The sequence below is a fragment of the Triticum aestivum genome, chromosome 6D (genome assembly GCF_018294505.1).
Source record: "Triticum aestivum cultivar Chinese Spring chromosome 6D, IWGSC CS RefSeq v2.1, whole genome shotgun sequence".
NCBI classification, from domain to species: Eukaryota; Viridiplantae; Streptophyta; class Magnoliopsida; order Poales; family Poaceae; genus Triticum; species Triticum aestivum.
Genome location: NC_057811.1, coordinates 383,698,814 through 383,716,293, shown reverse-complemented (window position 1 = coordinate 383,716,293; position 17,480 = coordinate 383,698,814). Strand labels below are relative to the sequence as shown.

The window sequence follows — 17,480 nt, the reverse complement described above, 5'->3', positions numbered from 1 at the left end:
CAAGAACTTCATCCACCGTCCTTGACAACACATGAGCTACAAGAAAGATTTTCCGAAAACAATACCTTCAAGAGAGTAAAGACGCGCAAGCACCGCCATTGCGGGTCCAATCATTGCAGGTCAGATCTTGGTTTCCACCCCGGAGAGTACGTCCAACCCAATGCCTTCAACACCGACACAACGTGTAAACCGTTATTGCCAGGCACAAACATCAAAGTTCAGCCCTAGGATTCTTCGCCCCGGAGCTCGAGACACGGTGCTCCGCACCACCAAGCCGAAGTCACTGTGTGTTGCTTGTCACCCCCTTGTTGCGAAGAAGATGAAGCATCATGGAAGGACACCAATATACCACGGGAACAAAAAATTGAAATCCAAACTTTACCATTGCAGTTGTACAATGGTCCCAACCAATAATGGAAGATGAGTGCAAGTACGCTCAGTTTCCAAATTTGAATAATCCAGCGTCTACGTGCATTTTTTATTTGTTTGACAAAAAGCTCCTAACACGTTAACATACCGAATCTGTACTTTGGATCAGATTTTAAATTGGTGCATACCATGGCCAGGTTGGGAGTTTCCCGAAATGTCACCTGCATTTTCAAATTGCTTCAAGTACAGTTTGTACTTCGAGATAAGATTTAGAACAGGAGAGGAGAAGCATACTTTTCGGTAGACCATTGGCCAAGTTGTCAGTTGTCACCAATTCTATGTAGTGTTTCAAGCCCCCTAGCTAGTACGCTACTCTGTCCTGACTCTCATGTGAGAAAGAAAATGGTAGACCTATGGATGAGCTGTGACTTGATTAGCTGCTAACTAGAGAGCGAGTGAACATGAAAGTACAACAATAATTGGTGCCCTTGGTGGCAGGAGACTGACATGGTCACTTATGCTTATTCTTAAATTCTTATTTATTTGGGCCTTTTGGTTCGCAAAATTCTAAAAGCCCAGGAATAGAAATAACATGGGAATTGAATGACATGCCTATTCAAATCCTATAGGATTTTGCTTTGTTTAATTGTGCCACCAAAAAACAAAGGAATAAATTTCTAAGATATTCGACTAGATGCTAACATTTCTTTTAAATCAAATTTATAGGTTTGTTAAGATAAATTCCTGTAGGATTCAATCCTACTAATCAAACAACCAATTTATGAAAAATTCCAAGGATTCTATCCTTCCAAAATTCCTATGAAATCATTCGAATCAAAGAGACCCTAAATTCTTATGTGGGTGTATCAGGTTGATATTGTTGCAATCCATTTTTAAAAATGGGCCTCTTTGATTCACTTGATTTTAGAAAGTACAAGTGTAAGAAAAACTAGGATTACATAAATGTCCACTTGAATCATGCATTATTGAATTCCACAAAAGTTAGTTTTATTGAACCACATGAGGAACTAAACAATATTTATAAGAGGTTTGAGTTAATGGAAAAAAATTCTTATGAAATGTAGTGGAGTGGGACATTTTGGGCAAATTCTCATAGGATTGTTTCCAATAAGTAAACATTCATATGATTCAAACATCGTACGGGAAAAATCCTAAGGTACGGGAAAAATCCTAAGGTTATGTTCCCCCTTTTTTTAGGGTGTGAATCTTGAATTGAAGAGGCCCTTAACATTGGAGTTTGCTTTTGTGCGAGAACTGAATCAGAATTACTCACACATATGCCACATGCATATACCTATTGTATTGTTCTTCAAGTTGGATTGATTCCCTGGCATGGAGAATTTGTTTTTTTACAAACAAGGAATTGTTTCTAACAAAGGAAACGTAAGCCCTAATTAACTGTGGTGGTTAGTCTGATTTGTACCATTAACAATACACCACTGAAAAACCTAGCCCATCTTTGGTCAATAGTTTCCGGTAATTTGTTGTTACCCGTAAATAAACAACAACCATCAATGTTGTGAAAATCATATGAGTTAAATGAATGGTAAAAATGAGCACTCTGTAAAAGTAAAAGGATAAGTGGTTATAATATGTAATATATTCTTGTATTCTTTTTTAAAAAGGGGATAACCTTTGGCCTCTGCATCCAGCGATGCACACAGCCATCTTGTAAGTTCTTTTTTAGGTTACCATGTTAAAGTACTTGGAACAATTGCAAAATGGAGAACTGGGATGCGAGAGCGTATTCAAAACTAACGGTTTTGGAAAGTTCAGGTTCAAGTATAGAGGTATTGTTTCCTATGCTTATATACTACTCTCTATGTCCCATAATATAAGAGCATTTTTTACACTAGTAAGTGTCAAAAATGCTCTTATATTATGGGACGGATGAGTAACATTCAAGACAGAATCAAGCAACGGACTAACTCATTTCATGCATCATGCAACTACTAGCTTGGGGCTGCATGTATCAGCCACCACTATTTCTTGTGTTTCTCAAATCTGAATCAAGCGAAAAACGTATGACACTCCATAAAAATCCATATGTATTACCGAATCATATAAGAGTAATTAAACTTAACAACACGAAAATGCCTGTGTGGAATCTAATAACGCTTGTGCAAACTGGCAAGACTCTGTCGGTTTGCACGCGGTGGATGAAAAGACATGCACTGAGCACTCATATGCATGACCCGGCCCGCGGTAATGCACAGGATCATTTGACATGCAGCTCATGATCAAAAGCTTTTGGCAATGTCAGATATACCTGTAGTTTCGAAAAAGAGTCAGCTATACCAATACTTCCATTCGCTAGTGGGGCTAGCCTATTTGGCGCTCAATAAAGGTGATAGTTGGTGTACAATGTAATTGGTCAACCTAATGTGATGATTTTTAACCTTTTGACGCGACAGCTGAACTGCTGGTAAAATGGCCACCGAGGAAGAAGCGGCAGAAGCTACAAAAATAACACGAAATGTTCATTCATGGATATTCAAAGGAAAAATATAAATTGAAAGAAAACAAGGTCGGCATAATTATGACATTACTAGAAGCATGGGCTACCAACTGTGAAAGTTTTCGCGTGATGGGTAGAGATCAAGTCCTCTCCTCGTAGTTGTGCAAGTTAAAGTTAATGGCAGATATGGCTTGCACTAAAATATGTACGTAATAAACTGTAATAATGTTTGAGTGCCCCAAAAAATGAGCACCGCTCTCGTAGTTGTGCACTTAACTAAGGCATGCATAAAGAATGGCGCCAACCTTTTTCTTAGAGATGCTACGAAGGATAATCACTAATTTTGAGAGAGAGAATTAGAAAGGAAAAAGAGCTTGTCTTCTCGTAATTAAGAGGTGATTTGGTGGTACTTAAACTAAGATTTGTTTCTCTATTGTTCTAGAAGTCATCTCTTAGTTACTTGATCTTTAATTTTAATTTAGAGCGGATTCTAGTTTGTATCCAGTAGTTTGACATTAACAATTTGTCATCCTGATTACCCATTTAGTGAAAGTTTTGTTGGGTCTTACCCCTTTTTAGTTTTTGATAATAGTCTGACAGGTGGTTCACGGTTGTCACGTACACGTGGAGTGCCACATTGCGGTTTTTTAACTAGCATTTTTACCCTGGGCCCGAAACAATCGAATGGATTAGTGGGACCTATTTTTCTCACGACTGCTAGGTCTATGCACGCATTGCATCCCTTCACCTAGCTGATCCCGCCCATCTATCAGCCAAGCCATGACACCGCTCAATTATTCAGAGACCTTGCTACAATGCACTAGGCGACTAGCGGCGTAGGACTTATCAAGGTGATCATCCACGATAGTCAAAGCCAGAGGCGACAACTGGTATGAAAATTTCTCTCCCACCCAAGTATAACCATGTCCCCCTCCCCACCACCACCACCATCACACACACACACACACACACACGCGCGCGCGCGCGCGCGCGCGCTCCCATTCTCCCATTCGTTTTTCCTCGTTTGGTTAGGCATATTTTATGTGTCTATTTTTGCACTGAGCCACCGAGCCTCCATAGAGGGTAGCGGGTTGGAGGTGTTTTCTGAAGTACTAGACCATGAAGGCGCGCGTTGCCGCGCCCGTTCATCCTTCAGAAAAATATAAAAATTAAAGAAACATTTGATAAAATTTAAATGATTCCAATTACAATGTTTCGGTATAGATGTTAGGGCATAATTCTCAGCCATTAATTAGAATTGATCGGACTAATCACATAAATTCTCTGTTCATGTTTGTCTTAGATTACAATCATCATAATGGTTGTCTTGTTTGCTCTTGCACATAATTGAACTCTTCAAGAGCTCTTCGGCGGAATATCTCAATGGAATTAGCTATTAGCTATCTTCTAACCATTCTAAGCTTCCAATACAATTTTTTTACTTTAAAAAGAATTTAAAAGGTAATAACTGTATATTGCCATGAACAAGTCTAGAAAGAATGATCCGACAAAATTACTGTCTAACACCTCTGTAACAAGTGCCACCACAAATTAGTTTTCAGGATGCTCTTGTATGCTAGTTACCTGAACTTCCTTGTGCGCATCTTCTTCAGTTGATATGCATGTAAAAGACATGCTGCTAAGTAGCTATGATTAGGATATAACATAAGCTAAGTATCTGATTTGTATGCTAACAAATCGCTTGGGTAACATGAAACAACGCCTACAAAGATTCGTGTTGCTCAAACTGCCTTGCTTGGCCAGTGGACTCAGAGATTCAGGTATAATCTATCTTTACGGACATCTATCAGAAGAGAAAAACGAAGGTACAGCTCATAAGAAGGATATTTGTCTCCTTCCGCAACATGAATGACATTGCTACATCAATTGTTTGGTTAAATACTTCAGGGCATCATTGCTGAAATTTGACTTATTGAAAGAAAATGTCCCCCATGATAAGGAAGCCGTGAACTGGAAACTCTAGGTCAGAACTTCCTATAATTCAAAGAGTACAAAAATAAAAATAAAACACTTCAAATCTGGGGGAAACCTGCACCAAACAACTCGACCATAACCACAGAGTGGGAGTGGAGAAATAAAATCACCAAAAGGAGGAGCTCACCTGGCCTTCCGACTGTTTGCGTCCTGAGGACGAATGAGTAGCTGCGTTCACGCGGCTTCGTAGCCCAGCCATTATGCCACCATCTGTCCATCTCGATTGTTACCTTGCCGCTCTTTGGTCGCTGGTCGCGCCTCGCGCGTGCTCTGGCCTACAGCCACCATGGAAGAACTCTGCTGGGCATGACATGGGAAAGAAGAGACCCACCGTGGGGGCCTGCCGAGGAAGAGTAGAGGGCGAGTGCATGTCAGCGACGCCGAGGCAAACAAGAGGTAGAAGTTCTCTGCCGGGGCGGAAGACGGCGGCGGCGCAGCGGCGAGGAGGAGGCGAGCAGCTCGAGGATACGTTTTTTTTTGTGAAACTGCTCGAGGATAGGTTTGGAGACATGCTCCGTTAGAGAGACCTCGTGGGCCTTCTACCAAATGGCCTGATTCGGGACAATTAGTGCAACTCGTTCTCCGGAGCACCAGCCCAGAAAACAGTGCCTTTCAGCAGTCAGCGTTACAACTGGGACGGCCGAGCAAATCTTGTGCGTACATGACAGTGATTCAATGGCTGGGAGTGTCAAAATGCTATGGGGGCTCGTAGCTAGCTGAGTTATACTGTTTAGTAATTGCACATTATTTCCTTTTTTCAGTGGTTGTTTATCTAAGTAAAATTAGCACCTAATTTTAACTAAGTGTTTTACTAGGAATTGTTAGAATACCGATTTTACTAATAATTATGTTAGAGAAGTATGCACATAATCTTGTTTGGATGAGAATGATAAGCCCATGTGCGAGAGATACACTAATTTTTTTTATAAACAAACAAATAATTGTCGTTTCCCCCACAAACTCGGTTTCTCGGTTTTATGAAAAATAAGATGCACTTATTCTTAAGTTTGTTACGCTAACCAACCAAAGTTTTGTAGTCAGAACCATAAAAATATTTAGGCAAAATTAATTTAGTAAAATCTCCTTATTCAAGTAACCCTTAAGGAAATAGTAACATACTGGTTGAGTGTTTTTAGGATAAACGGAGTTTTTATTTGCGATAGTACCATTGTTTTATCACCAACCATTTTGCACTAATTTGCACCACATGCATGACGCATCAAGATTTGACAACCTGGATCATTTAGTGGGAGGCTCTTCTCATTTATTACAAATCTTATTGGGCCCACTAACTGCATTTTGAGCTAATAAGAATATTGTCATGAATCTTCTGATGGTCCACTAGGAGTCTGTGCTTTCTCAAAATGGAGCAAATACCGACCAGTGCAGAAGTAGTACTTCCTCCGTTCCTAAATATAAGTCTTTCTAGAGATTTCAATAAGTGACTATATACGGAGCAAAATGAGTGAATCTACACTTTAAATTATGTCTAAATACATTCGTATGTAGTTTGTATTGAAATCTTTAAAAATACTTACATTTAGGAACGAAGGGAGTATAATATAAAAGCAATAGGAAGTCAATTTTAGCCGGACTACTATAGATATATTAGTACATGATGGTCATATCTGAGGTCAACATTGGCTGCAATGAATCGGACGCTGTGATCGCGAGCTCACAGGAGCTCGGAATCGTACCCGTCCAGAATTGCTGTGAGATTCGGTACATTGAATGGAGGTGGCAGGCCGCGGGTCCACTAGGAACGGGGAAAATCTGATATACGCCCAGATACGCGCCCGACAGATGGGCCCCGCCCGCACGGAAGGTTGCACGGCGTCGACGGAGCGAGGCCCGAGCCGTGGCTCGAGACGTCGCCGGCGTCCTGATCCGTGGATCAGATTCGGTGCATTCCGGTAGCGCCGACAGTGCACGCAGTAAATTCAGTAGGTGGGGCGTTGGGTGGTATGGCAGTGAAGTTGGATTAGGCATTCTTCGCAGGCGGCGAGACGGTGAGGAAATCTACTACGGCGGAGGCGATTCCGCGTCCGAGGGAGCTCACAGGTGGTCCAGCGGCGATGCAGCCGATAAACAGGTTCGAATCTGCTCCAAGAAACCTTCTTTCTGCGTGGTTTGGTTCCGTATTTGTGACTGACTGGTTCTGTTGCCTGAAATCTTCTGTGGGCTAAGCTACTAGAGGAGGTGAATGATAACAACAGCACTATGGAGCCTGTGCGGTTGCCGGTCGTGGCACCGGCAGAGGTTGAGCTCCCAGCACCTGAAGCTTCAAGTGCGGACGGCCAGATCTGTCGTGAAGAGGCCCCTGCAGAAGCTGGAAGTGCAGATAAGGGGCAGAGTTCAGAGCACTCTGTAGAGCAGTTGGATCCGTGGACCAGGAAAACATGCTTGGTCAGTTCGTGCGGTTGTCACCTACCTCAAGCGTCTGGTTCCTTCCATTATCGCAGGAGGTTGAGCTGGGCGGCATTGCATGCATACGCAGGAGAGAAGGCTAACAGCTGAAGATTTAAATTTTGATGCAGCCGATTAAGAGGTAGAAATCTCGTTCACCTATCTGTGTTGCCATTCGATTTTTGGGAGTGAATCCAAAAGATCTAATTCAGTGATAACTATCCTAGAGGAGGTTACTGACAGCGAATTTCGATGGGGCCTCTCCACTACCCAGTTATGGCACCGCCGCACCGGAGGCGGGGGAGCTCCTGCCTATGGCAGGGGGCAGCGCCACGGGGCAGATCTGTGCGGCGCAAGGGGCGGCAGATGCGAAACTGAAGCTTCCCCACAACCTTCGGAGCAGTCAATTGAGCAGATGGACACGACACACGACGGTATGTAATTCGTCATATTTAGAATAGCTAGGAAAAGTTAAAAAGTGGTTGGTTACTTCAGAATTGGAAATTAGTAAAATCATCAGAAAAAAGTAGTAGCTCTTCAGCTTAAAAATTGTAGCAATATTAGTGTTGGTTGGTGGAAAATTGTGAAGTTCAGTTCCCAAGCCCTGAATCATAAACCTGATTAGAGTTCTTGTCATATTTAGAATAGCTCGGAAGCTATGGATTCGTCGTACTAGTTCTGAATTTTTTTGGTTTCGCTCAACAGCGAACCCAGAAGGGGGAGGCTCCTGAATAATTCATAGGACAGCAGCTGAATAATTGGGAGACTCATTTTGTACACACAGGATAGTACAGACAACATAGTGGTCAGTCATTTTTCAATTAGGTTCAGATAGGTATGGCTTATGGGTCTTGTACTGATAGTACTGACAATGTTGATTAATCCTTCGATGGAACTTGTTAGCAGCTTTGGCCATATAGTTTGATGTGCTTAAATAATCAATATATGATAGTACTGTGTATAGTATCAGCTGCACTGAAGATATAAATTCTGTTTTGTGCAAGCAGAGTGAGGATTGGTGCTGCCGCTCCTGGTAGGACCCCAATGTCCTGATCGAGCTACTGTCATGGAGAGGGCAATACGTGGATTTGCTTCAGATATTGGAGACAACGCCATTGTGCCGAAGCTCGGAACAATATTCGATACATTGGGTGAAGCATACGATTTTTACAATCTGTATTTATGGGAGAAAGGATTTGCCATTCGATATGGTAAAAACTATCTGAATGTCGAGAGGACAAAATGCATAAAATAGTGTGTGCCTGTGGGGTATGTGAATCTGGTTTCAATTCTTTCTTTATGAGCTGGTTGTTTCACTAACATGTTCATCGTCTCATTTGTCGTTAAATTGTGGTTGCAGTGGAAATCTATTGTGGATAATACTAGGTCTTGCCAGCGTTAGTGCCCTACTCTGATAAGGCTGCTGCGGTCTGAACCATTCATTGTCTCGCACGTATGCGCAGACGATACACTGGCGATCGCACAAGCACATCAACGTGTACAACAGGGATTTGGTGAAGAATTTGAGGCAGAGCAATGTGAACCTTGCTAAAGTGCACAACATTAGGCAGTTTCTTTGGGTCGATGGAGAATGTTCCTTTCACGAAAAGAGCTTTAAGGAACTTGTGTGGCAAAATAAGCCGCGAGCAAGCGGATGATGATGTTAGTTAAACAATGGAGGTGTTTGCGGAACTTGGTTCAAAGGATCCTCACTTCACATATCATGTGCAGGCCGATAAGGAGGGGAGGGATAAACGCACTCATGTGGGCAAATGGGGACAGTAGGCTGGTGCAAAAAAGATTAGCTTATTCTCAAATTTTCTGTCTCTAATACTGAATTTGGTGTGTACCGATAAATCATGTAGCGTGTGAGATCCATCATGCAGTTTAACTGCTAATCCCAATTATGTTATGCATGCCCTGAAGCTGATGAATTTGTGTTCTCCTATACTGGCATGTCAATTTCTATGCGTGTATGATTGGATACTTCTGCAGAAAGTACATTGAACGTGTGAGCATTATGCAGATGAAATTGTACTGACTCAAGTAGTACTGTTTTGAGCTGTAGTTTGGACCTGAACTCAAGTACAGAATCTTATAGATGATGGATCTGTAGTTTTGAGTTGTAGTCAGATTCTGTACTAAAGTAGATAAGCTGCATCAAGTCGGGCCTGAAGCAGTTATCCCCTGCCTGATCACACTACTTATTCAACATCCATCCATCTTGCTATCTTGGTGCAAAGCAGGGCAAAGTTGACTCCGTCAGTACAGAATCTCGAAGATGATGGATCGTATTGTTTCCTTCCTCCCGAGCCGCATGCGACCTGACTGACGCCGTAACTTTTGGTTGTTGTCAGATGTGGGCCATCGCTACTGGATAAAATATCAGTACAATAACTATACATGACAGAATACGTGTTGGGTTGGCCATCTCGGGGTGTTGGTACGGCAAGGATAACGAGACCACAGGCGCTCGCGCTCACAACAACACTTTCGCCATCTGCAATGGTAACTTTATTGGTGTATTGGTCTTCCAGACTGTTCCAAAGGATGAGGCTATGATCTCATCGTGCAGCGTTAGAGGTTAACCATAATTAGATTAAATCATCGATGACTTAGGAGTTAGGAAAGAAGAGGTGCATGCCTGACAACAAAATCAAGAATACTCTATTATCATGCTTGAAAATATCACATGAAAAACACAAAATAACCGTATCATACAATATATGTACGATAGCCTTGGGCATCTGGATACCATGATGTAAGTGTCACTTCAGTTTTGTCAGGAAGAAGGCTATAAATTTTTGTGAGCTATATGTATTGTGGCTTGGGTCTGAAGAATAATCAATTTATAGATAGGCAGATTCCATCTGATGATCCAAGGATCGGGCGTAATTAAGGATATTCATGTACGCTGTGAACGTTCGTGAGCACTTCTAACTGCAACCAAAAGATAATGCAATTTGGCATGGAATCTAGCTATGGTTAATTAAAATTTGATAAATATTAAATATCAGAGTAACAATTCCTCGTACGTGCCAGTACAAAAGAGGCAGTGACGCGTGACATATATCTGGTGCGTTTAAAGCTTTGAGCTGAACTCTCGTGTGGTTGCGCCATCTTGAAGCGATACAATTATCAATATAAAGTTTTATTGCGTCAAGAATAAAAGATGTCATCATATGAAAAATAAAGGTATGTTCAGTCGGTAGCCACTCACCCGCCGTACCTATTTTTACTAACTTTTTGTATGAGATTATGATTGCACGATGTATTGCTCTTTGTGCATAGGCACGTATATATGATGTACAAAGGTGGACCACAGACCTCAACTATACAAGGAACTAGGAGGCGGACCCAATACACAATATGCACATAACACATATACTCAACACCCCACCCCCCCCCCCCCCCCCCCCCGTCGAAGCGGCACCGCGGCTGACGCAAAGACTGGACCAGAACTCCTCAAATGACGCCGTAGGCAAGCCCTTGGTCATGATATCGGCAAATTGTTGGGAAGTAGGGACGTGTAAAACACGAATATGGCCAAGGGCCACCTGTTCCCGAACAAAATGAATATCCAACTCAATATGCTTGGTCCGTCGATGATGCACCGGGTTAGCGGAGAGGTAGACCGCCGAGACGTTATCGCAGTAGACCACCGTGGCACGGTCAACAGGACAAGAGAGCTCCTGAAGCAGCTGGCGAAGCCACGAACACTCGGCGACGGTGTTGGCCACCGCACAATACTCAGCCTCAGCACTGGAACGAGAGACTGTAGGCTGCCGCTTGGACGGCCACGAGATAAGTGAGGGTCCAAGGTAGACACACTAGCCCGAAGTGGAGCGACGAGTGTCAGGGCAGCCCGCCCAGTCTGCATCGGAGTAGGCGGTAAGGGCGGTGTCGGCGGAGGCGTGAAGCGTGACGCCAAGATCCATAGTGCCACAGATATAGCGGAGAATCCGCTTGACGGCAGCCCAGTGAACGTCTCGAGGAGCATGCATATGAAGACACACCTGCTGCACGGCATACTGGATCTTCGGTCGAGTCAGAGTGAGGTACTGGAGAGCACCAACGATAGACCGATAGAAAGCAGCATCCGAAGCAGGAGATGTTGGAAATATGCCCTAGAGGCAATAATAAAATGGTTATTATTATATTTCCTTGTTCATGATAATTGTCTATTGTTCATGCTTTAATTGTGTTATCCGGAAATCATAATACATGTGTGAATACATAGACCATAACATGTCCCTAGTGAGCCTCTAGTTGACTAGCTCGTTGATCAATAGATGGTTACGGTTTCCTGACCATGGACATTGGATGTCATTGATAACGGGATCACATCATTAGGAGAATGATGTGATGGACAAGACCCAATCCTAAGCATAGCACTAGATCGTGTAGTTCGTTTGCTAAAGCTTTTCTAATGTCAAGTATCATTTCCTTAGACCATGAGATCGTGCAACTCCCGGATACCGTAGGAATGCTTTGGGTGTACCAAACGTCACAACATAACTGGGTGGCTATAAAGGTGCACTACATGTATCTCCGAAAGTGTCTGTTGGGTTGGCTCGGATCGAGACTGGGATTTGTCACTCCGTATGACGGAGAGGTATCTCTGGGCCCACTCGGTATTGCATCATCATAATGAGCTCAATGTGACTAAGTAGTTAATCACGGGATCATGCATTACGGAACGAGTAAAGTGACTTGCCGGTAACGAGATTGAACGAGGTATTGGGATATCGACGATCGAATCTCGGGCAAGTAAAGTACCAATTGACAAAGGGAATTGTATACGGGATTGCTTGAATCCTCGACATCGTGGTTCATCCGATGAGATCATCGTGGAACATGTGGGAGCCAACATGGGTGTCCAGATCCCGCTGTTGGTTATTGGCTAGAGAGGTGTCTCGATCATGTCTGCATGATTCCCGAACCCGTAGGGTCTACACACTTAAGGTTCGATGACGCTAGGGTTATAAGGAAGGTTTGTATGTGATTACCGAATGTTGTTCGGAGTCCCGGATGAGATCCCGGACGTCACGAGGAGTTCCGGAATGGTCCGGAGGTAAAGATTTATATATGGGAAGTCACCATACGGTCACCGGAAATATTCGGGGGTATACCGGTATTGTACCGGGACCACCGGAGGGGTTCCGGGGGTCCACCGGGAGGGTCCACCTGCCCCGGAGGGCCTTATGGGCTGTAGGTGGAAGGGAACCAGCCCTTAGTGGGCTGGGCGCCAAACCCCCTAGGGCCCATGCGCCTAGGGTTTGGGGGAACCCTAAAGGGGGGGCGCCCCCCTTGCTTGGGGGGCAAGCTCCCTCCCCCCTTGGCCGCCGCCCCCCTCTAGATCTCATCTAGAGGGGCCGACCCCCTTCCCCCTTCTCCCTATAAATAGAGGGGTGAGGGGAGGGCTGCAGCACCACATCCAAGGCGCAGCCCCTCCCCTCCCCAACACATCTCCTCCTCCGCATGTGCTTGGCGAAGCCCTGCCGAAGAACTGTCACTCCACCACCACCACGCCGTCGTGCTGCTGTTGGAGCCTTCTTCCTCAACCTCTGCCTCCTCCTTGCTGGATCAAGGCATGGGAGACGTCACCGCTCCGTACGTGTGTTGAACGCGGAGGTGCCGTCCATTCGGCGCTTGGATCATCGGTGATTTGGATCACGACGAGTACGACTCCATCAACCCCGTTCTCTTGAACGCTTCCGCTCGCGGTCTACAAGGGTATGTAGATGCACTCCTCCCCTCTCGTTGCTAGTAAATTCCATAGATTGATCTTGGTGATGCGTAGAAAATTTTAATTTCTGCTACGATCCCCAACAGTGGCATCATGAGCTAGGTCTATGCGTACTTTCTATGCACGAGTAGAACACAAGTTGTTGTGGGCGTCGATTTGCCGTTACTAGTCTTATCTTGATTCGGCGGCATCGTGGGATGAAGCGGCCCGGACCGACCTTACACGTACGCTTACGTGAGACAGATTCCACCGACTGACATGCACTAGTTGCATAAGGTGGCTAGCGGGTGTCTGTCTCTCCCACTTTAGTCGGATCGGATTCAATGAAAAGGGTCCTTATGAAGGGTAAATAGAAATTGGCATATCACGTTGTGGTTTTGGCGTAGGTAAGAATCGTTCTTGCTAGAAACCTATAGCAGCCACGTAAAAGTTTGCAACAACAATTAGAGGACGTCTAACTTGTTTTTGCAGCAAGTGTCATGTGATGTGATATGGCCAGAAGGATGTGATGAATGATATATGTGATGTATGAGATTGATCATGTTCTTGTAATAGGAATCACGACTTGCATGTCAATGAGTATGACAACCGGCAGGAGCCATAGGAGTTGTCTTAATTTATTTATGACCTGCGTGTCAACTGGAACGTCATGTAATTACTTTACTTTATTGCTAACCGTTAGCCATAGTAGTAGAAGTAATAGTTGGCGAGACAACTTCATGAAGACACGATGATGGAGATCATGATGATGGAGATCATGGTGTCATGCCGGTGACGATGATGAACATGGCGCCCCGAAGATGGAGATCAAAAGGAGCAAAATGATATTGGCCATATCATGTCACTATTTGATTGCATGTGATGTTTATCATGTTTTATATCTTATTTGCTTAGAACGACGGTAGCATAAATAAGACGATCCCTCGCTAAAATTTCAAGAAAGTGTTCCCCCTAACTGTGCACCGTTGAGAAGGTTCGTTGTTCCGAAGCACCACGTGATGATCGGGTGTGATAGGTTCTAACGTTCGCATACAACGGGTGTAAGCCAGATTTACACACGCAATACACTTAGGTTGATTTGACGAGCCTAGCATGTATAGACATGGCCTCGGAATACAAGAGACCGAAAGGTCGAGCATGAGTCGTATAGCAGATACGATCAACATGAAGATGTTCACCGATGATGACTAGTCCGTCTCACGTGATGATCGGACACGGCCTAGTTGACTCGGATCATGTATCACTTAGATGACTAGAGGGATGTCTGTCTGAGTGGGAGTTCATTAATAATTTGATTAGATGAACTTAATTATCAAGAACTTAGTCTAAAATCTTTACAATATGTCTTGTAGATCAAATGGCCCACGCTAATGTCAACCTCAACTTCAACGCGTTCCTAGAGAAACCCAAGCTGCAAGACGATGGTAGCAACTATACGGACTGGGTCCAGAACTTGAGGATCATCCTCATAGCTGCCAAGAAAGCATATGTCCTTGAAGCACCGCTAGGTGAAGCACCCGTCCCAGCAAACCAAGACGTTATGAACACCTGGCAAACACGTGTTGATGATTACTCCCTGGTTCAGTGCGGCATGCTTTACAGCTTAGAACCAGGGCTCCAAAAGCGTTTCGAGCAGCACGGAGCATATGAGATGTTCCAAGAGCTGAAAATGGTTTTCCAAGCTCATGCCCGGGTCGAGAGATATGAAGTCTCCGACAAGTTCTACAGTTGTAAGATGGAGGAGAATAGTTCCGTCAGTGAACACATACTCAAAATGTGTGGGTTGCACAACCGCTTGTCTCAGCTGGGAGTTAATCTCCCGGATGACGCGGTCGTTGACAGAATCCTTCAGTCGCTCCCACCTAGCTACAAGAGCTTTGTGATGAACTTCAATATGCAGGGGATGGAAAAGACCATTCCTGAGGTATATTCAATGCTGAAATCAGCGGAGGTGGAGATCAAAAAGGAACATCAAGTGTTGATGGTGAATAAGACCACTAAGTTCAAGAAAGGCAAGGGTAAGAAGAACTTCAAGAAAGACGGCAAGGGAGTTGCCGCGCCCGGTAAGCAAGCTGCCGGGAAGAAGACAAAGAATGGACCCAAGCCTGAGACTGAGTGCTTTTATTGCAAGGGAAACGGTCACTGGAAGCGGAACTGTCCCAAATACTTAACGGATAAGAAGGCCGGCAATACCAAAGGTATATGTGATATACATGTTATTGATGTGTACCTAATCAGCGCTCGTAGTAGCTCCTGGGTATTTGATACCGGTGCGGTTGCTCATATTTGTAACTCAAAGCAGGAGCTGCGGAATAAGCGGAGACTGGCAAAGGACGAGGTGACGATGCACGTCGGGAATGGTTCCAAGGTCGATGTGATCGCCGTCAGCACGCTACCTCTACATTTACCTACGGGATTAGTTTTAAACCTCAATAATTGTTATTTAGTGCCAACTTTGAGCATGAACATTGTATCTGGATCTAGTTTAATGCGAGATGGCTAGTCATTTAAATCCGAGAATAATGGTTGTTCTATTTATATGAGAGATATGTTTTATGGTCATGCCCTGCTGGTCAATGGTTTATTCTTAATGAATCTCGAACGTGATGTTACACATATTCATAGTGTGAATGCCAAGAAATGTAAGGTTGATAATGATAGTCCCACATACTTGTGGCACTGCCGCCTTGGTCACATTGGTGTCAAACGCATGAAGAAACTCCATGCAGATGGACTTTTGGAGTCTCTTGATTATGAATCATTTGACACGTGCGAACCATGCCTCATGGGCAAAATGACCAAGACTCCGTTCTCCGGAACAATGGAGCGAGCAACCAACTTATTGGAAATCATACATACTGATGTGTGCGGTCCAATGAGCGTTGAGGCTCGCGGTGGCTATCGTTATGTTCTCACCCTCACTGATGACTTGAGTAGATATGGGTATGTCTACTTAATGAAACACAAGTCTGAGACCTTTGAAAAGTTCAAGGAATTTCAGAGTGAGGTTGAGAATCAACGTGACAGGAAAATAAAGTTCTCACGATCAGATCGTGGAGGGGAATATTTGAGTCACGAATTTGGCACACACTTAAGGAAATGTGGAATTGTTTCACAACTCACACCGCCTGGAACACCTCAGCGTAATGGTGTGTCCGAACGTCGTAATCGCACTCTATTGGATATGGTGCGATCTATGATGTCTCTTACCGATCTACCGCTATCATTCTGGGGTTATGCTTTAGAGACTGCCGCATTCACTTTAAATAGGGCTCCGTCGAAATCCGTTGAGACGACACCGTATGAATTATGGTTTGGAAAGAAACCTAAGCTGTCGTTTCTTAAAGTTTGGGGATGCGATGCTTATGTCAAGAAACTTCAACCTGAAAAGCTCGAACCCAAGTCGGAAAAATGTGTCTTCATAGGATACCCTAAGGAAACCATTGGGTATACCTTCTACCTCAGATCCGAAGGCAAGATCTTCGTTGCCAAGAACGGGTCCTTTCTGGAGAAAGAGTTTCTCTCGAAAGAAGTAAGTGGGAGGAAAGTGGAACTTGATGAGATGACCCCTCTCGAACCAGAAAGTAGCGCAGCACAAGAAAATGTTTCTGTGGTGCCTGCACCGACTAGAGAGGAAGTTAATGATGACGATCATGATCAAGTTACCACTGAACTTCGTAGGTCCACAAGGACACGTTCCGCACCAGAGTGGTACGGCAACCCTGTCCTGGAAATCATGTTGTTGGACAACGGTGAACCTTCGAACTATGAAGAAGCAATGGCGGGTCCAGATTCCAACAAATGGCTTGAAGCCATGCAATTCGAGATAGGATCCATGTATGAAAACAAAGTATGGACTTTGACAGACTTGCCCGATGATCGATGAGCGATAGAAAATAAATGGATCTTTAAGAAGAAGACGGACGCGGATGGAAATGTTACCATCTATAAAGCTCGACTTGTCGCTAAGGGTTATCGACAAGTTCAAGGAGTTGACTACGATGAGACCTTCTCACCCGTAGCGAAGCTGAAGTCCGTCCGAATCATGTTAGCAGTTGCCGCATTCTACGATTATGAAATATGGCAAATGGACGTCAAAACGGCATTCCTTAACGGCTTCCTTAAGGAAGAATTGTATATGATGCAGCCGGAAGGTTTTGTCGATCCTAAGAATGCTGACAAAGTATGCAAGCTCCAGCGCTCAATCTATGGGCTGGTGCAAGCATCTCGGAGTTGGAACATTCGCTTTGATGAGATGATCAAAGCGTTTGGGTTTACACAGACTTATGGAGAAGCCTGTGTTTACAAGAAAGTGAGTGGGAGCTCTGTAGCATTTCTCATATTATATGTGGATGACATACTATTGATGGGAAATGATATAGAATTCTTGGAAAGTATAAAGGCCTACTTGAATAAGTGTTTTTCAATGAAGGACCTTGGAGAAGCTGCTTACATATTAGGCATCAAGATCTATAGAGATAG

At 44.0% G+C, this 17,480-nt stretch overlaps 1 long non-coding RNA gene across 1 annotated transcript; it reads left to right on the top strand.

Moving 5' to 3' along the window:
• Positions 1-6,646: 6,646 nt before the first annotated feature.
• On the top strand, positions 6,647-9,183 carry LOC123141686 (uncharacterized). Its single transcript, XR_006470396.1, has 5 exons — positions 6,647-6,935; positions 7,031-7,391; positions 7,477-7,683; positions 8,257-8,518; positions 8,610-9,183. It is a non-coding gene; the product is annotated as an uncharacterized lncRNA (long non-coding RNA).
• Positions 9,184-17,480: the final 8,297 nt, after the last annotated feature.